At 42.8% G+C, this 10,577-nt stretch overlaps 1 protein-coding gene across 1 annotated transcript in view; it reads left to right on the top strand.

Moving 5' to 3' along the window:
• Nucleotides 1–257: 257 nt before the first annotated feature.
• Nucleotides 258–10,577, top strand: part of LOC143960443 (uncharacterized) — a 98,125-nt gene continuing 87,805 nt past the window's right edge. The window contains exon 1 of the mRNA XM_077469065.1: nt 258–313. The gene's annotated coding sequence lies outside the window, so the exon portion shown is untranslated. The remainder of the gene's footprint in view (nt 314–10,577) is intronic.

Below are 10,577 nucleotides of genomic sequence, written 5' to 3'. Positions count from 1 at the left end.
ATCTTTCAAAAAATAGGTCCAAGTAAAAAAAAAACGAAAAAACAAAGACAAAAATTGAAACACCGCTATGGCTTTTAAAACCCAATTAAAAATTGATTGTCACAATTTTTTTCTGGGGTTAATAAATAACCCAAAGCTGACTCTATCCTCTGGGCTTGGAGGAAGTCTTGGCCTAAACTGAAAGTCATTTGTATGCAAAGTGACTTACTTCTGTCTCCATGGTGACCTGTTTGTTGACTGTCAGTGATTGCCAGAAATCAGCACACACCCACTGCTGATAGTTCTGCCTGGACACAAAGGGGAAGACCTGCAGGTAGGTAAATATTTATTATTTGATTGGTTTGGCTTTTGAATAGATTAATAACATTGTTATCATACAAACTTCTGATCACAATGTTGCGACTGTCCCTTTAACCCAGCCGCCACGTGTCCCAGATTGGTAGCTACAGTCCCTATGTTGAAGAGCTACCTCTAGACATGACAATGAACAATATCACAATAATATATATATTTTTAAATATATACTTTTCCAATGACCTATTGGCATTTAAAGAAATCTTTACACATTTTACTATTTTTTACATTTTTTTTTTAATGTGTTACACATCCAGGTAGATTCTCTTTCTGGTGTTGGTCTGTAGGGGTGTGCTCAGGCATGGTCCACGTGCTGAGCCCGCCAGCAAATCGGCGCAGCGCTGCGCTAATCACAGGCAGTGAAACATTGCCCGATCTCTGCAGCCGCACATCGGGGCAAAGTCTCACTGCCTGTGATTAGCGCAGCGCTGTGCCGACTTCCTGGCGGGCTCAGCACGTGGACCATGCGAACATGCCTGAGATCATCCCTATTGGTCTGTATATCACGGAATGTGGTCAACACTCTCTATATGACTCTTTTCACACCTATGCATGTGCAGGTTTTTGTTACCACTAATGTCAGCTTTGTTACCACTTTCAGTAGCTTATTTGGAGGCAAACTTGTCCAAATAAACTATTCTTTACTAATTGATGATCCCATTGTCAACAATGTATGAACTGTAAGTTGCATCTACTGCATACAGTATACAGCGCTTATTGGTGTGCGCAGCCTATTGCATTAGCGTGTGCACCCCAGAGCACAAACCTACATGTGTGTGTATAGCAGTAGAGCAGTGGACAGTGTCAGTAGAGCGGGGATTGGTGTCAGTAGTTTTTTTTATTATTTTTTTTTTTATCATTTTTTATCATTTTATTTTTGAATTATTTTTTACAATATTATTATTATTATTATTATTTTTTTTAACAATTTCTTTAGGAGCCTTATTGGGGGGCTTTGGTGATATATCAATGGTCTAAACAGAGAGAAAGGAACTGAGAACAATGCTTTCTCTGCAGCCTCAACTGCGCTGGACAGTGAACGAATGAGAAGTGCTCTTTGCTGATCGACTTCCTGTTCATTCACAAACTGAAGCATAGTGAACATAGTTTACTATGCTTTAGTTGAGAATGAACACAAGTATAGATCACTCACTGTGTTCATTCATTCATCCACCCTGAAACATCCCCGCAGCAGCCAGTGGGAGAGGAGGGAAGCTGTCAAAACTGCAGGGGGCAGACAGGGGACGCCTGGAAGCAGGGCGAATTGGCACTGCACTGCACAGGGTGATTAGGGTGTGCCCTGGCACACCCAACACATCCTTTACGCACGCCTCTGACAGCACTGTGTCGTGGCACCAGTACAGGGACTTTCCAGTTGCACACCTGGAGAAAAATTAAGTTGGGCTGAGCTCTGTTCAGTGATTCACAAGAAACATTGTATTTTATGAATGAGAGGGGCAGGCGGCAGGCGGGTGATGTCACGGTTTATATCTCAGCCAGTCAGAGGAAGCTTTGTAATCATTCATAATATACAAAGCTTCCTGTGAATGGCTGAGCAGTGCTGAGACCAACTCCATATTGTTCCAGAAATTAGATGGGAAGTCCTTGTACCTCTGCCAATAACTAGAGCTATATACTGTATGTAGTTGTTGCTAAATACAGTTTGGACAGCGCTGACAATGGCACACCAGTTAGTAATAGAAATAGTTTGCTTGGACTAGCTTGGCCCAAACGAGTTATTAAAAGTGATAGCAAAGCTGGAATTTGGCTTTAACCACATGCCAACCGAGCCATAGTCGAAATACGGCTACAGCGCGGTCGGCTTATTATCCTCCCAGAATCTTGCTCCCGCGCGCCCCCCTGGGAACATCCGTTACCGCTGATAGCAGCTGTTTACCATGTGGTCGCTCCATAAAATCACTTGTAACTTCATGACGCCGGTTCCTCCATACCCTCTCTGTACCGATCGGTACAGTAAGAGGGGAGAGGGGGAGAGATGGCAGCAGCGCTGTAGGCTGGATGTGAAGTGCCCACAGCGCTGCTCTGTGCCAATAATCTGCAGTACTGTGCAATACTCGCCAATACTCTGCTAATACTCTGCCAATACTCGCCAATACTCGCCAATACTCACCAATACTCTGCCAATACTCGCCAATACTCGCCAATACTCTGCCAATACTTGCCAATGCTCTGCCAATACTCGCCAATACTCTGCAATACATTTTAAAAGAAACAGAATTTTTATTTATTTTTTTACTGAATTTTCAGTCTTTTTTGATTAATTGCGCAAAAAATAAAAAAAACCCAGTGGTGATTAAATACCACCAAAAGAAAGTTCTATTTGTGTGGAAAAAGGACAAACATTTCATTTCGGTACAGTGTTGACTGAGTAATTGTCATTCAAAGTGTGAGAGCACCGAAAGCTGAAAATTGGTCTGTTTAGGAAGGGGGTTTAAGTGCCCAGTGGTCAAGTGGTTAACCAAACTTACCTGTCTGAAAAGCAGGCACTTTCCTTTAGGAGCCATTTCAATTTATGTGGTGTATTGACGCTTGTGTGTTTATGTGGATTGTGTCGAAAATTAAGGTGCATTGTGTTAATGCAGCCCATTTAAATGCACCTTAAAATGTGACTTGATGACATGACATTATGGTAATGCAACGGAAGTACCAAAACATCCTGAAAATCAGAACTCACCTAAATTTTGTAATGCAATGCACTATTGTGTGTTGCCATGCCATTCAGTGTGCTGCAACACAGGTGCTTTGGCCTACTGTAGAAAAACAAATGACATCACAATGCAGTAACTAGGGATGAGCTGAACTGCCCTGTCAGTTTGAACAGGGTTCGGTGAACTTCAAAGAAGCTTAGATGCTGAATCTGAACCCCACTGATATCAATTGCAGTGGGATCTGTCAAATAAAAAATGCCCAATTTCTGGGCTATTAGGGGAAGAGTTGTCAAAAAATAGCACATGGGGTTTCCACTGCCCTGGGAATCATGTATTAATTCCAAATAATATTTTTTTTAAATTCCATTTGGCTTGTAGCAGTGATTTTCTTGGATGCTTAAAGTGAAACATTAAAAATGGCCAATTCCTTTAAATAACATCAATAAAAAAGCAGTACAGTGCAAACAAATAAACAATATGAAAAATGATAAACAATACTAAAATGAATATACAATCAAATCAAAAGATCAGACACAGGAACAGTCCATGTTCTTCTATATAAAATAATATTTAGTTGATCGAAAAACACCAGCGAGTATCCAGTGGGATAAGTGATATGACAATCATATAAGGTGTCTTATGTGACAACCTCCACCACCAAGAGAAATGGCCGCTCACCTCATGCGATGGACCCCTGAGTAAATCAGTCAGGTCAAAACAGCAGTTCCCTTTTAGGGTAGTAAGTCAGCAAAATTCCACACTGGTATCAAATGAAATGCCGGTGATTGGCAATTTTCACATGGTATCATCAACTCCAGAACAGGTACATAAAATAAAGGTAATAATATCTAGTGCTCTCTGAATATTCGGAACGTATTATAAAATGAACTTACAAATCACACACTGTGCCCCAGTGCTAAGGATGAATGGCATAAAGCAGCAATATATGTCCACGAGGATAAGCGTATAGGACGCGGGTGACGTCACGATCAAGGTCACGTGGTTTCCGTACGCGTTACGTCCCTAAGGGGCAACTTAATCAGCGGCAGCGGCATGACGAAAGCCACCCGCTTTATAAACCTAATCAGCTGACCTGTCTGACCAATGGGAGTAGGTGTGTACCGATCACCAGAACACCACTGGACGACGCAATACAGCAGAAACATTAGAAGTAAAATTCCATGGAAGAGGACTAGCTACCGATATAGCAATATACTAAACGATCAGCAAAAACAGTCCATTTAACCACTTTCAGACCGGACCATTTTGCTGGTAAATGACCAGAGGTCTTTTTACACTTTGGCACTGCGCTGCTTTAACTGGTAATTGCGCGGTCATGCAATGTTGTACCCAAACAAAATTTGCGTCCTTTTCTTCCCACAAATAGAGCTTTCTTTTGATGGTATTTGATTGCCTCTGCGATTTTTATTTTTTGCGATATAAACGTAAAAAGACCGCAAATTTTGAAAAAAAATGATATTTTCTACTTTTTGTTATTAGAAAAATCCAATAAACTCAATTTTAGTCATACATTTAGGCCAAAATGTATTCAGCCACATGTCTTTGGTAAAAAAAAAGTCAATAATTGTATATTTATTGGTTTGCGCAAAAGTTGTCACATCTACAAACTAAGGTACGTTTTCTGGAATTTACGCAGCTTTTAGTTTACGACTGCCTATCTCATTTCTTGAGGTGCTAAAATGGCAGGGCAGTACAAAACCCCCCCAAATGACCCCATTTTGGAAAGTAGACCCCCTAAGGAAATTGATAAGAGGCATGTTGAGCCCATTGAATATTTTATTTTTTTGCCTCAAGCGATTGAATAATGACAAAAAAAAAATTTTTTTTTTTTTTTTACACAAAGTTGTCACTAAATGATATATTGCTCACACATGCTATGGGCGTATGTGAAATGACACCCCAAAATAAATTCTGCTGCTTCTCCTGAGTACGGGGATACCACATATGTGGGACTTTTTGGGAGCCTAGCCGCGTACGGGGCCCCGAAAACCAAGCACCGCCTTCAGGCTTTCTAAGGGCGTAAATTTTTGAGTTCACTTCTCACTACCTATTACAGTTTTGAAGGCCATAAAATGCCAAGATGGCACAAAACCCCCACAAATGACCCCATTTTAGAAAGTAGACACCCCAAGCTATTTGCTGAGAGGCATGTTGAGTTCATGGAATATTTTATATTTTGCCACAAGTTGCGGGAAAATTACAAACTTTTTTTTTTTTTTTTTTTTTCACAAAGTTGTCACTAAATGATATATTGCTCACACATGCCATGGGCATATGTGAAATGACACCCCAAAATAAATTCTGCTGCTTCTCCTGAGTACGGGGATACCACATATGTGGGACTTTTTGGGAGCCTAGCCGCGTACGGGGCCCCGAAAACCAAGCACCGCCTTCAGGCTTTCTAAGGGCGTAAATATTTGACTTCACTCCTCACTACCTATTACAGTTTTGAAGGCCATAAAATGCCAAGATGGCACAAAACCCCCACAAATGACCCCATTTTAGAAAGTAGACACCCCAAGCTATTTGCTGAGAGGCATGTTGAGTCCATGGAATATTTTATATTTTGCCACAAGTTGCGGGAAAATTACAAACTTTTTTTTTTTTTTTTTTTTTTTCACAAAGTTGTCACTAAATGATATATTGCTCACGCATGCCATGGGCATATGTGAAATGACACCCCAAAATAAATTCTGCTGCTTCTCCTGAGTACGGGGATACCACATATGTGGGACTTTTTGGGAGCCTAGCCGCGTACGGGGCCCCGAAAACCAAGCACCGCCTTCAGGCTTTCTAAGGGCGTTACAGTTTTGAAGGCCATAAAATGCCAAGATGGCACAAACCCCCCCCAAATGACCCCATTTTGGAAAGTAGACACCCCTAAATTTAGGGGTACACTAGTGAGACTAGGTAATAAATGGCGGGTGCCCTGAAACTATAAAAAAATAACTAACCAACCAGCGTCACCTGTAACAGTTATATGGTGATCACTGGTGAAAGGGTTAACTAGGGGGCAATCAGGGGGCTTTATGCGGTAGTATATGGGGGTCCCTGGCGCTATAAAAAGCTGCGGCGAACCTAAATACCTACTTGCCTAACTAGCGTCACCTGTGACACTAATACAGCGATCAGAAAAACGATCGCTTATTAGGCTGGGTTCACACTGGAGCGATGCGGGAACGCCACGAATGCGCGGCGGGTTCCCGCATCGCATGCCTCCCGGCGGCAGTTCACACTGCCCTATGCGAACTGCTGGGAGTGTCAGTGAAATGTTACTGACACCCCCAGATCAGTTCGCATATCGCAGTGCGATCTGCAAACTCGGATCGCATGGTGTGAACACCCATGCGATCCGATTCTGCTGCGGGCCAAAAAAAGGGTCCCGTGCGAATTTGCGGCGGGTGCGGCGGGTGTGGCGGGTGCGGCGAATGGCTGAACTCGAATCGCACAGAGATCGGATGTGATTTGCACTGCAGTGCGAATCACATCCGTTCTCAAACCGCTGCAATCTGAACCCAGCCTTAGTGACACTGGCGACGGGGGGTGATCACGGGGTTAAACCTTTATTGGGGGGGTTAGGGGGGTACCTTAGAACTAAAGGGGGCTAACCCTAACTGCCCTAACAGTTATTAGTCACAAATGACACCCGCCGGGTGATCAGGGGGTTAAACCTTTATTAGGTAATAAATGGCGGGTGCCCTGAAACTATAAAAAAATAACTAACCAACCAGCGTCACCTGTAACAGTTATATGGTGATCACTGGTGAAAGGGTTAACTAGGGGGCAATCAGGGGGCTTTATGCGGTAGTATATGGGGGTCCCTGGCGCTATAAAAAGCTGCGGCGAACCTAAATACCTACCTGCCTAACTAGCGTCACCTGGGACACTAATACGGCGATCAGAAAAATGATCGCTTATTAGGCTGGGTTCACACTGGAGCGATGCGGAAACGCCGCGAATCCGCGGCGGGTTCCCGCATCGCATGCCTCCCGGCGGCAGTTCACACTGCCCTATGCGAACTGCTGGGAGTGTCAGTGAAATGTTACTGACACCCCCAGATCAGTTCGCATATCGCAGTGCGATCTGCAAACTCGGATCGCATGGTGTGAACACCCATGCGATCCGATTCTGCTGCGGGCCAAAAAAAGGGTCCCGTGCGAATTTGCGGCGGGTGCGGCGGGTGTGGCGGGTGCGGCGGGTGCGGCGAATGGCTGAACTCGAATCGCACAGAGATCGGATGTGATTTGCACTGCAGTGCGGTGCGAATCACATTCGTTCTCATAAACCGCTGCAATGTGAACCCAGCCTTAGTGACACTGGCGACGGGGGGTGATCACGGGGTTAAACCTTTATTGGGGGGGTTAGGGGGGTACATTAGAACTAAAGGGGGCTAACTCTAACTGCCCTAACAGTTATTACAGTCACAAATGACACCAATGCAAAAAAAAAAAAAAAAAAAAAAAAAATGACATTGGTGTCACTGTGACTGGGGGGCAGGGGTAATTGGGGGGGTGATCGGGGGGTAAAGGGGGGGTGTGAGTGTGCCTGGCATGTTCTACTGTGTGTGGGATGTGTTGGTGCAACTCACTGATCCGCTCTCCTCCGTGTCGGAACGAAAAATACCGACACGGAGGAGAGAATACATCACTTCCTCTCCTGTGTTTACATTACAGGAGAGGAAGTGATGTCACCGGGGATTTCTATTCGTCGGGAGCGATCGCGAGGGGGTGGCCATGAATGAATGGCCGTCCCCTCGTCCGGGATCGCTCCCGAACGAAAACCGACCGCCGCAGGCACCGGGCGGGGGCCCGATCGGGCCCCCGACCCGCGGGAGGCAAATCACGTACATGTACGTGCTTATGCCTGCCCGTGCCATTCTGCCGACGTACATCGGCGTTAGGCGGTCGGCAAGTGGTTAAAAAAACGTGAATCAAAACATTACTACTAGGTATTGATAACTAAAAAGCAGTAAAAATTGTATATATATGCCCACCAGCGTTCCTGCTGATCCCTGTACCAACAACAAACACCAACAGAATTAACAAAAGTGAAAAATGAATAAAAAAATATAAAAAATTCTGTATTTAATAAAACAAACAAAAATATAAATATAAAACTAACAATCAGAAATAAAACAGTTGATATCAAATTTGATGTTCAGGCCTCCCAGAAGAACCTTGGTTTCGTGGATCCAATAAGATTCCCTATGACTGAGCTGGCGCAAAAATTTGCCACCTCTCCAATGTTTTGTGACCCTTTCAATGCCCCAAAATTTTAGACTTTTAGGGCTTTGATCGTGTGCCAAGTTAAAATGCTTAGAAACATTGTGCAATTTTAAACCATTTTTGATGTTGTTTACATGCTCTCCAAGTCTAACGTGGAGAGGCCTAGATGACCTCCTGATATATTGGAGGCCACATCCACACCGGAGCATATAAACAAACCCAAATGTCGCACCAAGTTAGTGAGTTGACCAATCTTATATTCCTTGTTTTTGGCCTTAGCCAGAAAATCTTTCTGCTTTTTAATATTACATTTAGAATGCCTGCAGGCTGTGCAACGCCCACAGGCATAGAAGCCCGAAAGGAAGGAGAATAACCTACTTTTAGACTGCACCGGAGGATCACCTACTGCAGGTGCAAGTCAGTCACGTAAGAATGGTGCTTTTTTGTATATGAAAGCAGGATGTTGCGGCAACAAAGGGCCCAACACTCTGTCCTGTTTCAAAATAGACCAGTTCTTTGAAATCACTTTCTCAAACTTTTTATACTCAACATTATAATTAAGTACCATTTTAAAATTGGAAACACTGGTACTAGTATCTCTCACTTTATCAGCCACCAGTGTTTCCCTATCCATGATACGTACTCTCTCTATATCATTTTCTAGAGAGCTTTTATCATATCACTTTTCCTGAAATCTGGATGATAACACTTGTGACTGAGTGGTAAAGTCATCTTCTCATGTGCAATTCTGTTCAGTCTAACGAACTGACCCCTGGGAATGTTACACAACCATGATTTTTGGTGGTAGCTCCCGAGGGGATATAAGAATTCCGATCAGTATGCTTGAGGTAATTGCACAACTGGAAATGATCACAGTTTTTCCAAATTTCCAAGTCAAGAAACACTACTTTTTCAGTACTGAAATTCCAAGTGAGCTGAATGTTCTTGGAATTAGAATTCAATGTCTACACAAAAAGATCCAAACTGCTTTGATCACCCTCCCAGATCATAAAGAGGTTGTCTATATAGGTCAGAAAACAATGACAAAGCCCACTGTACTGAAGACAGGGCATCCCCATGTCCGATAATTGTGTACAGTGATCCGACATTGGCTGTGACCAAAATACTAGAGGGGGAACACTTTACTGATTCAATAATTTGTATAATATGCTTGGTGTCTTTGAGGAAAGCTTCCGTTTTGGACACCGTTTGGAGGAAGCTATCAATATACTGCCCAACCCTCGAGGAGATGGAATCAATTCCATTTACAATAGGCCTTCCAGGAGGGTTGGCACTATCCATATGGATTTTAGGGAGGCAGTATATGATGGGGTCCTACAAAATAAGGGGTCCAGATAAGCCGCCTCCTTTTTGGTAAGGATACTCGTGTCTTTCCCTTCCTCAATCAGTCAGTGAAGTTCATCCTTATAGGTAAACATTGGATCTTTATTGAGTATACTATAGGTATCATTGTCACTTAACAATCTATTCATTTCTGCCAGATACTAGTACAAATGTTTCCAATTTTTAAATGGTACTTAATTATAATGTTCAGTTTAAAAAGTTTGAGAAAGTGATTTCAAAGAACTGGACTATTTTGAAACAGGACAGAGTGTTGGGCCCTTTGTTGCCGCAATATCCTGCTTTCATATACAAAAAAAACCCATCCTTACGTGACCGACTTGCACCTGGAGTAGTTGATCCTCCGGTGCAGTCTGAAAGTAGGTTATTCTCCTTCCTTTCGGGCTTCTATGCCTGTGGGTGTTGCACAGCCTGCAGGCATTCTAAATGTAATGTTAAAAAGCGGAAAGATTTTGTGGCTACGGCCCCAAACAAGTAATATAAGAATGGTCAATTTATAACTTGTGCGACAGTTGGGGTAGTTTATATGCTCCAATGTGGATGTGGCCTCCAATATATCAGGAGGACATCTAGGCCTCTCCATATTAGACTTGGAAAGCATGTAAACAACATCAAAAATGGTTGAAAGTCACACAATGTTTCTAAGCATTTTAAGTTGATACACGATCAAAGCCTTAAAAGTCGAAAATTTTGGGCCATTGAAAGGGTCACAAAACATTGGAGAGGTGGCAATTTTTTGCACCAGCTCAGTCGTAGGGAATCTTATTGGATCCATGAAACCAAGGTTCTTGTACCGGGAGGCCTGAACGTCAAATTTGATATCAACTGTTTTATTTCTGATCGTTAGTTTTATATTTATATTTTTGTTTGTTTTATTAAATACAGAATTTTTTATATTACATTTTTTTATTCATTTTTCACTTTTATTAATTCTGTTGATGTTTTT

Source organism: Lithobates pipiens, unplaced genomic scaffold (genome assembly GCF_037356315.1).
Source record: "Lithobates pipiens isolate NorthernLeopardFrog02 unplaced genomic scaffold, aLitPip1_a1.2 Scaffold_8, whole genome shotgun sequence".
NCBI classification, from domain to species: Eukaryota; Metazoa; Chordata; class Amphibia; order Anura; family Ranidae; genus Lithobates; species Lithobates pipiens.
Note: the sequence above shows the minus strand (reverse complement) of the source record. Positions and strands in the feature narration are given on the sequence as shown.